The following is a 16,413-nucleotide window of genomic DNA, read 5'->3' as shown; positions in this document are numbered from 1 at the left end:
GCAGAAAGAAGAAGAAAAAGCAGCTCCTTCTAGCAAAGAGTTAAGCCACTGCTTAAGAACAGGGGAAGAGATAAAATTGGAGTTTTCAACTGGATTGAACTTATAATAACTGGAAATTAAAGGAAGGCTTTGGGGTCTGCCTGGAATGCTGTTAAGAGACTTTGAATTAGGTATTTGACAGAGCACAGTTGAAGGATGTGATTGGAAGAGATAAAAGTTCAGACTGCTCCATTATCCAGTTACATTTATGTGACAAGCATTTTAAAATATAATAAATCTTCCTCATATTCTCCTGCCTGAGCAAACCATACAAAAACAAACACAAAGGAGAGATTTACAGAATCTATATTCCCATCCAGTTGAACTCTAAAGATTTCACATAATCTCAACCTCCAAACTAATTCATCAAGCGCTTCGAATATAATGCTAGAATTATTTTCTGGGCTGTATTTTCAGACAATGCTTCTAATTGTACTTTTTTTTTTTTTTTTTTGGTATCAGCCCACTAATCTACAATTCTAGTTGCAACATCAATAGCATAGTTCTTAATAATCTTTTTTCCAATAGTTTCTGGTTCACTGTTAGCCTACTTTGAATGATGCCAAAGTACATTTTCATTGTTGGATTTTAATTTTGTTTGCACAGAATGTTTTATATCATTTTAAGCAACTCAGTTATGCTAAAAGAAGTTGAGAACTATATCTGTGTGTTCAATCTGATTGACTTCAAAATGATGTAGTAACTCCTCAGAGGACATAGAATTATTTTATAAAATTATACTTTGTAAAAACCAGTGAGCAATTGGAACAGAATTTATTGCCCTACAAGGTGGACCTAATGATTTTAATATATAATCAGGGTGGTCTTGTTGGCCAAAGCTTACATTAATTATTATAGCCTAGAAATGGGAAACTGTCAACAGGAAGAATATCCTATATGCAGTCTCTAAAGACAACAAAAAAAAAAAGTGCTCTTAAAGGAACTTATGTTTTATGGACATAAAAATAGGTGTCTCGAAGAATCCCATATTCTGCTTTATGTCCATGAGCCACATGCCCAAAACTTCAATCCCACAATGGAAGCTTACACCTATGACAACATTAATAATGAGTGGGAGCAGGTATGGCCCATGGGAGGAGGAGGAGGTAACTTTGACACAAACCAGCTTGCAAAACATATGAAGAGAGCCTTCTAATAAATCTAGATGATATCGGACTTGAGCTAAAACCTGATTTGGGGAGAAGAAGATAGTTCCAAATATAATAAATATTTAACTCATGCTTACCCAGTCCTTTTATGAAAAACAAATTCACTGTGTGGAGAGCAACCGAATGATGTGCATTTCTAGAGACCCAACCCCAGTGTCAGCAGGCTTTCTCCCACTGTGGAATACCCAAACACTAAAAGAGAAAGGAGAGTGGCTACTTGTTAAGTAGAGAAGTAAACAGCTTAGATCAGCAGGAAGAGATATGGGGAAAATTCTGAAGGCAATGAAGAATGAGGATGCCCCAAATATCCAAAGCCAAGGGCTGATTAGAGTCCCATCTTTAGAAACAGGTTTCTTTTGGAATTATCATAGATAAGCAAGAGATAACCACTGTGATACTGATAAGGTTGGTGTTGGGGATCTTTCATTCAGTGAAATCTGGAGATCAACTACCAAAGTGAATTTCCTCAAATCCAGAACTTTATTATGGGAACCAGTAGATGTTTGGCATGCTAACTTGTATGAATTAAAAAAAAAAAAGTAGATTAAATTTAAATAAGATCCAACTCATATTCTCAAATATCCTTAATAAAATGACTAATGCAGTATAAGTAGTGTTCCTCAATATAAAAGGACACAATATATTCAAGTAGAAATAGGAAAAGAATAAAGAAAGGAAGAAACTTGTTCCTCATTACCTATCTAGCCCTGATCTAAGTCTCATAAATTAATTTTCTATGTGTGTTTGCAAATAGTTTTCACTCAACTGCATCGAAGTGTAAAACTAAATAATGCATGCATTCTTCATTTCCTTAGGATAAGTATTTTATTACCAAATACATGAATAATTATTCTTGCAATATGCATGCCAAAAAATTGACATAGCTTTAGAAAGGAAAAGAGAAAGAGGTAATAGAAATATAGAAAAGTAGGAAATATTTTAGAGAAAAATTTTCAAGTCTAACATTAATTTTATTTTTAGACACTAGGGATGAAATTGTGCATAAGTCTATTCCTTTATGTGGATATTTTTAGTAGAAATTTAATCTTGAGTCCTGCCTTTACACAACATTTTTAGTGGCTCCAAAAGGATGGTGCAATTACAAGTTGCTGAAATAATAATATCTTGCTTATAAGTGACTTTTTGTATTCCTGACATAAACCTCAATTAGTAAGCAGTTATTACTGTGATTAATACTATTGAAAATTTAGCAGTTCTCCTGAATTATATGACATCTATTCTTATCGTTTTTTATAAACTTTATTCATTGTTAAGTGTTTTTAATATTTCTTGTTTTAGGTTAAATAGAAAATTATTTCACATCACATGAAATATATTTTGGAACCTTAATTATATAAGATACATTCAGACCTAGAATTGACAACAAATACCTGATATATGGGGGGAAATGGTGAAAACTACCACTATAGACTATAAAGTTGGTTTCACATTTACTCCTTATTGCACAACTGGTTACAGACAGGCACAAGAGCATGAACCAAACAGATGGGCCAGAACCTTTCCTGCTGTTTAATTCAATCATAGGTGTATACAAAATATGCCTGTGCAGGCACTAACAATTTTTTAAAAGATCAGAGAACAAGAGTTAATAATAGATTTATAAAAATTTCAAAAGTCTAAACAAAGCTGCCAAGAAAAACTTTATCTAAGCTGTGCAAGAAACTAAATTATTTAATGTAAAGTGCTGTTTGCAAGTATAAAAATTTGAAGACTTTGATTTCCAGTTCAAGCAGTACAGCAGCCTAGAAAGTCTAAAGGGCCCTCATCTTCACAAACAAGAAAATATTCACTATTAAATACTTTTATTGTATTCCTAGATTTAGGGAAGGGAGGGGGGAAGAGAGAGAGAGTGCATAAAGCAGAACTTGACCTAAACTTTGAACTGTAATCCAAAAGGAGAAGTAGGCCCGCATGTATGCAAATAAAGGAAGACTAACCTAATATTCTCTGGTCCACAGCAAGAGAAAGGGATTGATACATAGTCAAGAAAGGACTAGACCTACACTCAGTAGTAGCATCCCCTTACAAGCAAAAGCATATGCAAATTCTCTTCAGAAAAGCACCATAAATTTAGGCCCTCAGGGTTTCCATTAAATATGAGCTGTATGAGCTGCCAAATGGAGAAGTTCCACCTCTAGCAACAGGACTTATCTTGCAAAAATAAAAAAAATAAAAAAGAACTTTTTCTTTCTTCAGGTAAGAGTCATGAACCTGTATAAAATACAAAAAAAAAAAAAAAATCCAAAGGAATTGTAGAAGGATCAAAATTAGGCAGAAACTGAAAAGGAGTTAGCACTGACAGAAGGTCCAGCACTTTCCTGCTTTTAAAGCTATTGAACTCCTAGTAGGCCCCTATCATACCAGCTTAAAAAATGACAGTTCAGAGTTGAGCATTCCCACAGCAGCTGGAAATAGAGAAGAAATTTTTAAAAATGAAAGAAACACCAAGAAGAAGCCTAAGTGCGAAAATAAATCTCCCCAAATGTATCAGTGACCTATGAATTATCCATAGATAGGGTGGATATAAAGCAGCCAAGTTAAGGATAAAATAACTGAACTGAGACATCAGCCAAAAAACACATCAACACTCTTAATAAGAACACAGTAAACTCATAGTCACCACACACCAAAGTCTCCACAATATAGTCCAAAATCACAATATATACAGTGAAATAAAAAAAATGATACCCATGTTCAAGTGACAAAAAAACTTAATGAAGATCAGCTCAACCCACTTGGTAGAATTAGTATAAAATAACTTTTAAACAGCTATTATTTCTATGATTAAGACATAAAGTAAAATGCTTTTCTAATAAATGGACATATAGAAAATGTCAGCAGAGAAATAAAAACTATATTTGATAATAAAAATTCAAGAGCTGAATGGTATAATATCTAGAAAAAAAATTTTTTTTCAATGCCATTAAGATAAAACTGGACAAAACAGAAGAGTCCCTTGAAGATACACTAATAAAGTTAAACAATCTAAAGAGAGAGGACAAAGTTAAAAAATAAAATCATTGACAGTATACTTTTGGATAAGAGTAGCCCTTTCACAGAGGAATTTTAACAAACCTCACCTAGAGAGGTCGGCAGATGAAAAAGCCAGGTATTATCATATTTCCCCCAGTTCAGTTAGCTCTGAACTGTGGTCACTTCTCTTTATTTAAAATACTGTGACTTGACAGACTATGAATAAATATAAGAGACATATTCCAAAGTCAAAGAGCAACATTTTCTATTGCCTTCCTTGTTCTTCCTTTAATACCTTATCAAGAGTGAATTTTAAAATTCATTTGGCAAGTAATAATGACACTTATGGAGAAGACAATGACGTGTGGACTTTCAAATCCTGGTGACTCACTACCCTTGCCTTTCAGGAGATCATTCTTCCTCTTTCCAAAAATAGAACTGACTCAACCCTGTAGCCTATGATCTTATTAGGAACAGATATTTAACTGTGTTATTCAGAATTACTGAGACATCTGCTTCAGCCAATTCTCTAGATATTCATTCCATTCTAAATAACAATATACAGCTCTCAGGAATTAATGTTTCTTGCTCATCCCAACCCCCTGGTATTTGCTTCATGTCCTGTAATTTCCACATTGTTGTTATAAAAGAAATAAATTAATCCAATTATAATCTAATTCAGATACAAAGAACATTCCTAAAGTTGAAGAATTTCTTTGCAGAGAAAATTTAAGTTAAGATGATAGTTAAGTTCTGTTCATGAAATATGTCTGAAACATATACACTTGAACACAAAATACTATAAGTTTAACATGATATAACAATTACTATTTGCCAATTCTTGCTCTAGGTGATAGTCAGAAATTAAGTCATGGTTTTTAATTTTACAGATGAATGAACTGAGGTCCACAGAGGTTTGGCAAAAAGCTACCTGAAGTCTCCCAGCCAGGAAGAGCCAGAAGTAGGACTTTTATTAGCTTCAGGATTTGTGCTCTTCCCATCCAAATCAGCTCGTTTCAGTGCTAATATACTGGCATTGATCATTATCGAGAATGATCAATGCAATGTTCTTCATACATGTCCCCCAAGACAGCATTGTCACCATGTCCTCTTCTGAAGTTCCTGAGGAGGGACCTGGACCTCTCTCATACTACTTTCATCTAGAGTGCACTTGCTTTTGTCTGCTGAAAGCTGGGGAAACACCCAGGAGCTTTCCAGTCTGCTTTGTCTGTGGGGGTGTGGGTATCAGCTGGCTTCTCTGTTTATCTGGTTGTGACATTTATTGCTTTTCCCAGAGCTTTTATCTTAGAAAGATACTTAGAGGAAAGCATAAAGATGATTAAAAACATCACAGAACAAAGCTCAGGTGTGATCAAAAAGAAGATATTAACAGTATACTGATAAAAAAAAAAAGGTTTTTAAATGGATTGTATTATCCCTGCCAGTCTTGAGCTTTATCTGGAAATCCTGAAGATAATGAATTAGATAAAAGAATCTATGGCAAATTAATTAGTAGAATATAGTTTGTCCTGGGTGGGAGCTTACACATTTACATTCTGTTTTTTATTATGTCTTGATACTGGATTTTTCTCATTATATGCTTTCGCCCTCATCCTTTGAAATATTATGAGTAAATGGACTTATTTTTATTCTTACGTTCACCTTGCCTCTCACTTAGGAAGAGAATTAAGGAATGGAGCACCTAAAGGAAGATTAAAGTTAAAAAAAAAGAAAAGCAACAAATCAAGTACTTCTCTGTCTTTCATTTTGTAACAACTTTCTCCTCAGCCTTCAATAGTGCACACAAAGCACACTATCCACCAGAATAAGCTGAAGAGAACTGAATAAGAGAAATATAAAAGTGAGTCAGGGTGTAAAGACAGAAACACCTATGCACTTTCACCCCTACAAAGTAAAATCATGCATTCTGAGTGAATTCCATCTGGATTATAATGAGGATGCAGAAAAACTCTGGAATCTATCTCTAGCTTGTCCATCCACTAATAAAAAAAATAGAAATCAGAGAAATGGAAAATTTATAATTACAAGTATTTACAGTAATTTTATCTGGCCTTGAGCTATATTTTCATGTTTAGATTCATACACCTATGCTGATGTGCTGTAAATTCACACTTTCCAAAACAATGAAACTGTGTGGTTAAAATGGAAGGAAAAAGGAGAAAGAGCTAATTTTTGTCCTTCTCTATCCTTCTGGTCTACCTCAAACTCTTCCTTTTCCCTCTAGCTCTTCAATTGGTATGTCCCCTGCAAAAAGTTGACTTTGAAAAATTTCAGAAGATCACTGAAAAACTTCAGAAGGTCACTTGGTCTTTCCTCCATCTTATCCCTCTCTGCTCAATCAACACCTTATACATCATCTGTCTTATACCACTAAAGACAAATAAAGTGGAGACTTAAATCAAGAAGTAAAGAGAACCTCGGAGTACAACTGCACCTGCACATTCCATTAAAAATACATACTGTGGCCTGCCAGGTAGGGAAAAGACTGCCATGCCCTGGGACTGTGGGGAAGTACAACTCATGCTTTTTTCCCCCTAGAATGGTTCATTCATTGCTCAATTATAGGTGACCACTTGGCTAACAGAAGAGAAGGCTCAATTGTGCTATATATTCAAGTTTTTCAATGAAAAAGTATAAATCTTTAATATTATAGGCATTATTCTAATTTCAAACATTTTAAACTGATATAATTTATTCCAGAAAAGACAATGACAACATGGTGACATTCAAAAGACTACAGATGGGAAAGTACAACAAACCTCAAGTTTGCCAGTTTGTGAACGCTGGTGCACATCTTTATCCCTAGTTTACAGATGAGGAAACTGTTACTCAAAAAGCCAAAAATATATTTTAATTTCAGATAATGAGCTAGGGAGAGGAAGAGAAGAAATAAAAATCTCAGATTCCTCACGCCCCACTAAGTCTTTTTTTCTTATACATTATAGCATCACCTACTACTTTGCTGCAGCACTTAAGAAAAGTTTAGAAAAGAATGGAATTCCTTACAATCACTTCGTAGTACAGGCTCTGGAATCAAAATGGTGCAATATATATATTCCAGTGTCACCAGTTTCTACTAACTGTGTGAACTCAGAGTAGGTACTCGAGCTGTTTGTGACCCAGATCCCTCATCTACAGGGTAAGAAAAATACTATGCCTCTCTTTGGGTTGTTGTGAAAATACAGCTATTTAATACATGCAAATGCTTATAGACTACCTCACTTATATCATGCCAGTCAATAGGTGCTTTTGCTGTCATCTAGATCACGATTGGCATCATCTCCAGCACAAGTTTTCCATAGCCACAGTCTTGCCATGTTCCCCAACTGATCTTCTTACCCTGGTTAATGACACTCAAGTTATAAGGGGCCTCTCAGTTATCACACGTTTCTTTCTAAAAACTTGCCTACAGAAGCAAGGAGGAATAGAAGCTTGGATAATACTTAGCCTCTGAGGAAGCCAATGGCAATAGGAAAGCCTGGGTCTGCCAATTGACAGTGACCAGGTGATTTCAGATTCAAAGGTGTTGTTAATTTTATTGGAAGATATTCTGGTGTTGATTTTGTTTTCTGCCAAAGACAAATCCTTAAATATTGGTTTTCTGATCCATAAAGCCTTCTTAAAGATGCATAATATGAGACAATATAAACAAAACTTTATATAGTTTTTAAAATTTTTATTACAGAATGCCTTCTTGAATGCCGTCACTTGTATTATATGTTCTGCTTTCATCCATCAAGTTTTCAAAGCCGTTGGCATTTTTAGGTATTTGAAAGTTGTAAGTTGCATCACTTAAAATCAATATTATGAAGAAGGCTTTGAGTAAAAAAAAAAATTTTTTTTCTATTATTTGTCTTTAATTTTCACACACACACACACACACACACACACACACACACACACACAATTGCCCTTACAGAAGAAGCAGCAACTATGGTTGCTTAAAGCAACAGGAATCATATCATAGAAAACCAGAAGTTCTAGCTAGGTAAAAGATTCTGGGTCTACAGAACTCTCTGTGAAAGAGAGAATAAGCTATGACATCATTCACTAAACCCATTCGTTTGGAAGAAAAAGAGCAATCCTGCCATCTAGTGTTCGTGGGTTGTAAGACAGGGATGATGTTTTCATTTAAGAGCAGGAATTCGGATCAGCTGTAAGCATCACATTGAGGGAACAACAGTGACACCTGGGGTGCAGAAAAGTAAGAGGATCAGCTTCAATTCACAGCCCAACCTCTGAGTTAATCTAAAATAGTGTTTGTATTTGTGAAAAACAAAAATTTGGGAGCAACTGTTTATGGATTACAGTAGCTGTATTTCTGAAATCAGTTTATGTGGACTCAAGATTTCCTGCACCAAGTAAAAATGGCTAGTCACTACAAAAAAGGGAAAGAGAACCTAAGAAGATGGTCACAGCGGCTGGGATGTCAGCATTTTAAAATTCATGGAATGGTAGACATCTCTAAGATGCTGACTGTTGATGCTACAAGCACCTGGAGTGCCTGCCCTGAGTACCTGTCTACTTATTGTAGTTGACTCCAGACTCTATTCCCTCAAAGGCTCAAAGATTCCCACTCGCCTTAGAACCAGCCCTCCAGCCCTTGATGGGGGAAGGACTTCATGGAGCAGTTCACCCCACCTTCTAGGCTCAATTCCAAGCAACACATTGCTACAAAAGACTCCAGGACTCTTCAGTGAGCTTTTGGATAATTTCACTTGCTATAACTATGGGTCAGGTATCAGAGCAAAACTGCTGACTGCTTACCATTTAAATGAGACATTATATTCAGAAATACCTGTTTCATCCATTTTTAAATATTTCTCCAGAGCCAATGCCATGGTACATGCCTGTAATCCCAGCAGCTCAGGAGGCTGAGAGAGGAGTATTTTGAGTTCAAAACCAGCCTCAGCAAAAGGAGGCACTAAGCAACTCAATAAGAGAGACCCGGTCTCTAAATAAAAAACAAAATAGGGCTGGGGATGTGGCTCAGTGGTTGTGTGCCCCTGAGTTCAATCTCCAGTACCCAAATATATACATTTCTTAAGATATTTAGAGAAAAATAAGTTGATTCAAGAACCACTATGTGTCTACATTTATTTTTTCTAGCTCTGGTTTTATTGAAGAAAGTACTTGCTTCCTGTACTTCTTTGTACCAGAAGGAAACCCCTAAGCCATAACTCTTTGCTGCCACCTCCAAAACACTGCTAAAACCCCAATTGGCTATATTATCTTGAAAATAAAAGCAATCAAGTTTCCTACCCTCACCGAGACAAGTAGAAACCAAATGACAAATGAGAACTATGTATGAAAGACATATATCAAGTTGCTCAGTAATAGGAAATATGTTTTCTTAATAATTTTATTTACTTGATTATAACAAATATGATCAATTCTTGTCTCACAAAACATTTTTCTTCCTTGAGATCAGATTTGTCTTTCACAGATACAATATAATAATTGAGTACAGCAACTATTACATTCTGAGTCAGATAACATTTGTAAAATGATCTTCGTCAATTGCTTACAAAAGTTGTATTTAGGAATTCCTCCTGTTTCGTAAGGTCAGAAGGCTCTTCACCAAAGGAGCTACAATGTCCCTTTCTAGTAGTTGTAAAAAATATGTATTTGGCCAGCATCATTTGCTTTTCAATCCACCCAACATCCTTGTCATATATTTTAGATTACTAAGAAGCATCATGGTATATCATTTAAAAACTTAGGATCTGGAGCCAAATTGCCTGAGTTTAAAATTTATTTCCATTGGTTGCATATTGCCAATATTCATCCTTGCTATAACTCACTTTCCTTATCCTTACAAGATAATAATGGTAAACTTGCTTTGTAGGTGGAAAAGAAAAAGTGATAAATTCTTGTAATACATAAAAGAGTTATTGTTACATAGGAAGTCCCTATAAAAATTTCCTATTTCAGGCTGGGGCTGGGGCTTAGTGGCAGAGTGCTTGCCTGGTGTGTTCAGGGTTCGATCCTTAGCACATACAAAAATAAATAAAATAAAGGCATGTTTCCATCTACAACTACAAATTTTTTTTAAAAAAAATTACCTAATTAATTTTCTTCATTTTTTAAAAATAAATACCTGGCAATATAATGTTCTCAACAAAAGTTAATAATTCAAATACCTTCTCTATTATTAAAAAGTGGACAGTTACAATGATTATGTATCTTCATGGCAAAGGAGCAAAAAAAAGATGACCTTCAGGGAAAATGTGTTAAAAGCACAATTAGGGTCCAGGAGACAGAAGAACAGGAAGCACTGTGGTTCTCTGCTGCACCAACAATAAGATTGGAAGAGGAATTGTGTCAATCAAAAGAAGAGGTCCACCTAACTCATTCTTTTATAGACTAATGTAAACCCTGAGGGACAGCACATGAACATCTGGCTCAATCAACTAAGGGAATAAGTGACCTACCAGGTGAGAAATAGCTTGGCTGGTCACTCCAAACAGCACATTTTAGAAACAAAATATTGGGAAAATTCCAAAGGCAGGAAGGAAATAACACACACACACACACACACACACACACACACACACACACAGAGCACAGCACAGATTATAATTGCAACTACACTTTAACCAATGTATATTAAGTAAAGTTAAACTTGAGATGCAGGAAAATGAGGTTCTTAAAACTATACAAACTTGTCATCAAAGGGCAGGAAATATCGACATAGAAATAGACAAAATGTTAATATTCAGGTGGAATACTTTCTCAGGACTCAAGAGAAATATAACTTTCAAGGCTGCAGTGAATTTGCATTTATGTGTGCTTTTACAAGCAAATTCAGTGGAGTTTAAAAAAAAAAAAAGATGGAGTCCAAACAAGAGGAAAAAATATGCTCACTCATGTATTCTTAGTACAAAGTGTAGGGTTTTTTTTCCCATGAAGCTCCACAGCAACCTCCTTGCTTTGCAATTAAAATTACACTAACCATAAAACAAAATGAAGCATAATGAATAAATCCTATTTGCACAGGTTCAAAGTTTCTGTTTTGAAATTTGTGTTCTCTGATTAACTGAGGTTTGACAGAATTAAATAAGAAATTAATAAAGAATTCAGGATGAGTCTATTTATGCTAAAAAATATCAAGAACCTTTTTAAGCAAAATGAACCACCTAATACTGCTAGATGGCAAATACAAAGAAAAATGTACAATTCTATCTCTGTAATAATAAGTGATAAACTGTTTTTAAAAAACATTCAAAAACCTTCATAAGTGAATTTTTTTCAAATAATAAAGGAACTTGTGTATTTCCCATATCTGAAAACATAGCTTCGTGTTTCATTTTCAGTTTTAAATCAGACACTTATAAAATTTTATAACTTCCAAAAATATAAAATTTTTGAAAATGGTAATGTTATGTAACAGCATTGAACAGCTAAAGGATAAAGATGTAGACTTCCGGTCCTCCACAAGGAGAGATGGTCAAGCAAGACTAGGTGGCCAGCACCTCTCTGCAGTGACCACGGAATAGACAAACCTATGAATTCGAGGACATGTTCATAAAAAGTTATCAGTGCCTTTGTTATGAATTATTTATTTTCTCAAAAAAATTCATGTCCTTGTCAGAAGTTCCAGTACCTCAGAGTATAACCTCATTTGGAAGTGGTGTGGCTTTAGATGTCATTAGCTAAGATGAGGTCATATTGGAGGAGGGTGGACCCTTAATCCAATGCAGATGATGTCTTTGTAAGCAGAGAAGAGACACAGATACAGAGAAGAGGAGGATGCCATCTGATGTTGGTTGGAGGGAGAGTAGAGCTGCACTTACTAGCCAAAGAACACCAAGGATTGCTGGCTAGCAACCAGAACCTAGCGAGAGGTAAGGAAGGACACTCTCCTTCAGGCTTTAGGTGTATGGGCTTGATCACCCTTGATTTTGGACTTCTAGCCTCCAGTGTAATTTGAACAATAGCCTGTTTTTTTTTTTTTTTTTTTTTGGTACTCTGTTATGGCATCCTCAGGAGACTAATATTAAAAGACTAAAAACTTGGAAGATGCCAGCGTGTTTTATGAAATATTATAATGCTATCACAAAAAAGAAAACCCAAACCTAAAGAAAAATTAGTACTAAAGTTGGTATGACTGATTGCCAGCGGAGAGCAATATTTAGTGACAGGGATCAAAGTACAGCAGAAGTCATTGATAACTCAGGTGCCGTGGATCCATTTGATCATTGAGTACACAGGACTTGAAGTTTTAAGTACCTGTACGTAGGACATTCAGATAACTATTTGTACAATACTGAGGTTGGTTTTACTTTCCTGCAGATTACTTAATATGATGGAAGGAGTTCTAATACAATAATGAGGCATTTTGATGATTTTCACTTTTGAATAAGAAGTAACATTTGTTGAATTTTCACTATGAGCTATTATTTTTCCCAAAAGCTCTGCTTACATTTTTTTTTTAAATTTGGTTCTCTCAATAACCCCAGGAGGTAGTTTTATTAACACCATGCCCATTTTCTTTAGGGCTGAAGATTGAAACAGATACTCCAGGTTGCACAAGGAACAGATCCTGGAGGTGAGTTTGAGCAGAGGCCGTGAGAATTGGGGCTCTGAACACCTTGTCTGTATTGCTTCTACTTGGAGGCAGTTTTGTGTGATCCTGCTCCTTCCAGTCATTTATTACAAACAGCAAATCATATCAGTGAAGCAGGAAAAAATAAAAAGCGAGTGCATTCTTTTTAAACCAATAAACTAATAAAATACGATTGTTCTTGATCTAAAAGAGTTGAAACATAAACTTAAAAAATAAAGTCTTAAGAAAATCTCTTGGGCTTTTATATCAGAAAACCGTTGGAGAGAAAAGCTAAATCATTCACATGTGTAAGAACATTGTGTAACCAATGTTTCCCAGCTAGAACTTCCACGGCCCAAAGCTGGAGCCAGACAAAACTGGGTTTCATATTGGATCCTAGCTGTAATTATAATGATTTATTTGTTAGTTTTACTTCAGTTTTTTTATTTATAAAATGAGAATTAAATCTGCTATACAATGATATTACAGATCTATGCTATAAAGGGAAAAACATTCAGTATGTTATGCAGCACACTGTAGTTAGTAACTATGGTGTTGCTCCTTGGTACTTGGTCATTAAACATTTTTTTTAGGACAGGAATATATCATTCTATATTCAGATCAATAAAAACAGAAATATGTAGTGAGACCAATTAGCAAACCAGGTAAAGAAAATGGTCACTATTTCATCCTTTCAACTAAATCAGCAGATACAGACACATGTTTTATATTTTGTACTTGTGTGGGTTAAATTATATATGGGTATATATTTAATAGATATATTATCTCACTGTTCTTCTTTTCTTAAGTCTGTCTTGATTTTGCTCTCTTGGTTTTCCCCCATAAATTAAACAGAAAAAGAATCTATATGGATGGTTAAGATATTTATACTTTGAGCAATACTTGACATCAAGATTCTTTCTGTGAATAAATATGTTTTTCTGGATACACTCTACACAATCTAGCACTATGAGTTGATTAAAATGCTCAGATTTTTGTTTTATTTTTTGTCAAAAAAGAAAAAAAGAAATCACAGCTTGTGTCAAAATCACCAAGACCTGGAAACCATCATCCACTGACATGTGAATGAATAAACAATATATACTGCTCAACAATAAAGAAGAGTGAGCCCTGGATAAATACAACAATCTATATCAGTCTCAAGGGCTTTATGCTGAGTGTGAGAAGCTAGAATCAAAAGGCTACTGTATGATTTCATACTTCTGGAGAAAACAAAATCAGAGGAAGGTAGAATAAATCAAGTAATGTTTGCCAGGTGTTGGGCTGGGGAGAAGATCCACTTCAAAGGGGCATGAAAGAACTTTCTGTGAGGATGGAACTGTTCCATATCATGATGCAGTGGTAGTTACACATGGCTGCACATGTGTGCCAAAGTCAATGCTCTCTATATCGCGCAAAGGGGGGAATTTCAATGTAGTAAGAGTATTTCAACACACTGGATCATCAAGAAACTGGCTTTTAAAAAATCACATACAATAATAATAATAATAATAATAATAATAATAATCACAATGAATTATTACAGAATGAATACTGCTGTAATCACCACTTGGTCAAAAAATAGAATTTCCCCAGCAATCTTAACAAATGCCTCCCCGCACCCCAGTCCAACCAGAGCACCCTCACTTTCTGCAAGTGTACCCTCCCCTTACCTTTATGTTTTTAAATTTTATTAATAAGCTTTATCTGTAGAACGCTTTTAGGTTTACAAAGAAAAAGTGATTGAAAAGCTTATAATTCTAGTGTATCCCTCACTCTCCTTCCTACATATAGTCTCTCCAGTACCAATATCTTGATTAAGGATTTTGTTAACTGAGTAGTAAGAGTTCAAATTAGCATGTTCTCCTCTCCTGTATTTCCTGAATATATACAACTGGATTGGCAGTGTGTGCTTTCACACACTGAGTCAGAGAATGTCTGCTTTTCAAACTTTATTGATGTTGGCAGCCATGTTTTCTCAAAGCCTATTTACATTACTTTATTGGGAGTTCCAAAACAGTAATATTCTAATCTTACCTGTTTTCTCACATAGAGCAGCTTGTTATGGTTTGGATCTGAGGTGTCCCCCAAAAGCTCACATATGAGATAAGACAGGGATTAACTGAGTAGTAACTGAAGTGGTGGGGTGTGGCTGAAGGAGGTAGGAATCAGGGTGTGGCTTTAGAGTATACATTTGCATCTGGCAAGTGGAGATCTCTGTGCTTCTGATCACCAAGTGAGCTGCTTCCCTCTGCAGTATTTAAAGTCCACAATTTGCATACTAAGGATACTCACTGCAATTCAGATAACTCACTATTTCTAGGTTTTTTTCAGCGGACAGTTAGAAAAGAATCATGAGAATATATTCATTTCCAATTCAAATTTAGTACTCTAACATGTAGAAGTAACAGAAATACTTTTAACATTTACTACTTAATATCTTCTGCATTGTGTCAATAACTCCTTTAACTCACACCAACGACCAAGGGGAATAACACAATTACTCTATCCCATATCCTCACATTGGCTTCAAACTGAAGTACATGTAGAATAGTCAGAATAACAATTGTAATATTAACACCGCTCAGATTCAGAGAAAACAGTTAATTTTTTCTTAAGTTATGCCAATTGTTTAGGGTTTATTTTATAATTCCGCAGTTCTATATATTGCTGTTATGTCTTATAATTTCTTCGTACCACACTGCATTCATTCTTAGTTCTACAAGTAACTCTATAGTAAAGCACTGGTAACCACTAATTATTATTTGATGGCTTTCTGGTCATTTTGGTTACATGAAGTTCATTTTCTAGTAGAGTCCTTACAAATGTTCCATTAAGAAAATATTCTGAGGTGCCGTGTGTTAATAGCACTTTTCTGCGCTTTTTTAAACTGATGTAATCAGTTTTGCTGGATGTAAAGATTTTTGTTACCATTTCCTTTGTTTGAGAAACATAAATATATATTTTCCATTTTTTCTATCATAAAATATTGATGTGCAAGATCCTGATGATAATTTTACTTTATTTCTTTATGGTGCACACATAGCTTTTACTCAACCCTCAAAGAACTTGTTTGGTGTTTTTCTTTAAAGTCTGTTAATTTACTGGCATTAAGTCTTTGTATCAGTCTTTCCATTTAATTTTTAATGTGTTGTTTCAAGATTTTGTTCTTTATTTTTACTGAACAAGCGTTTTTTAAAACAAAGTATCACTTGTAGTATTTTGTCGTTATTTTCATTATTGTTGTTCCCTTACTTTGGTATTTTTGCTTAGAAATGTATTTTCTCTGTGTCTTTGCTTATTTTCAATATTTGCCACTTTTTCTTGAAGCCTTTTTGTAATTGTATTTATTTTAAAGTTCCCCTTTTCGCATGTTTATTTAAAGACTGTTTGCTCTATATTTCTTATAGTCTTAATTTCTAATGTTTTGTATTTTTAGTTCCCTTGCAAATATTGAAATTCTGATGAATAGTGTCATTTCAGACCTTATGACATATTGTGTAGTATCTCTGAATTAGTTTTGAAATGTTATGGGAGATAATGTCTTTGAAGTTCGTATTTTCTGTAATAAAGTAATCCTATTTAATATTTTTCTATTGTATTGATTTTAATTGGGTTTTTTTCTTTGGTTTTTGATTTTTT

At 34.6% G+C, this 16,413-nt stretch overlaps 1 long non-coding RNA gene across 1 annotated transcript; it reads left to right on the top strand.

The window, feature by feature from the left end:
- The first annotated feature begins 11,968 nt into the window (after positions 1–11,968).
- LOC144370578 (uncharacterized) lies at positions 11,969–12,774 on the top strand. The gene is made up of 2 exons (XR_013430492.1): positions 11,969–12,070; positions 12,723–12,774. It is a non-coding gene; the product is annotated as an uncharacterized LOC144370578 (long non-coding RNA).
- Positions 12,775–16,413: the final 3,639 nt, after the last annotated feature.

Source organism: Ictidomys tridecemlineatus, chromosome 14 (assembly GCF_052094955.1).
Source record: "Ictidomys tridecemlineatus isolate mIctTri1 chromosome 14, mIctTri1.hap1, whole genome shotgun sequence".
NCBI lineage: Eukaryota > Metazoa > Chordata > Mammalia > Rodentia > Sciuridae > Ictidomys > Ictidomys tridecemlineatus.
The sequence above is the reverse complement of the archived record's forward strand: the minus strand, read 5'-3'. Positions and strand labels throughout refer to the sequence as shown.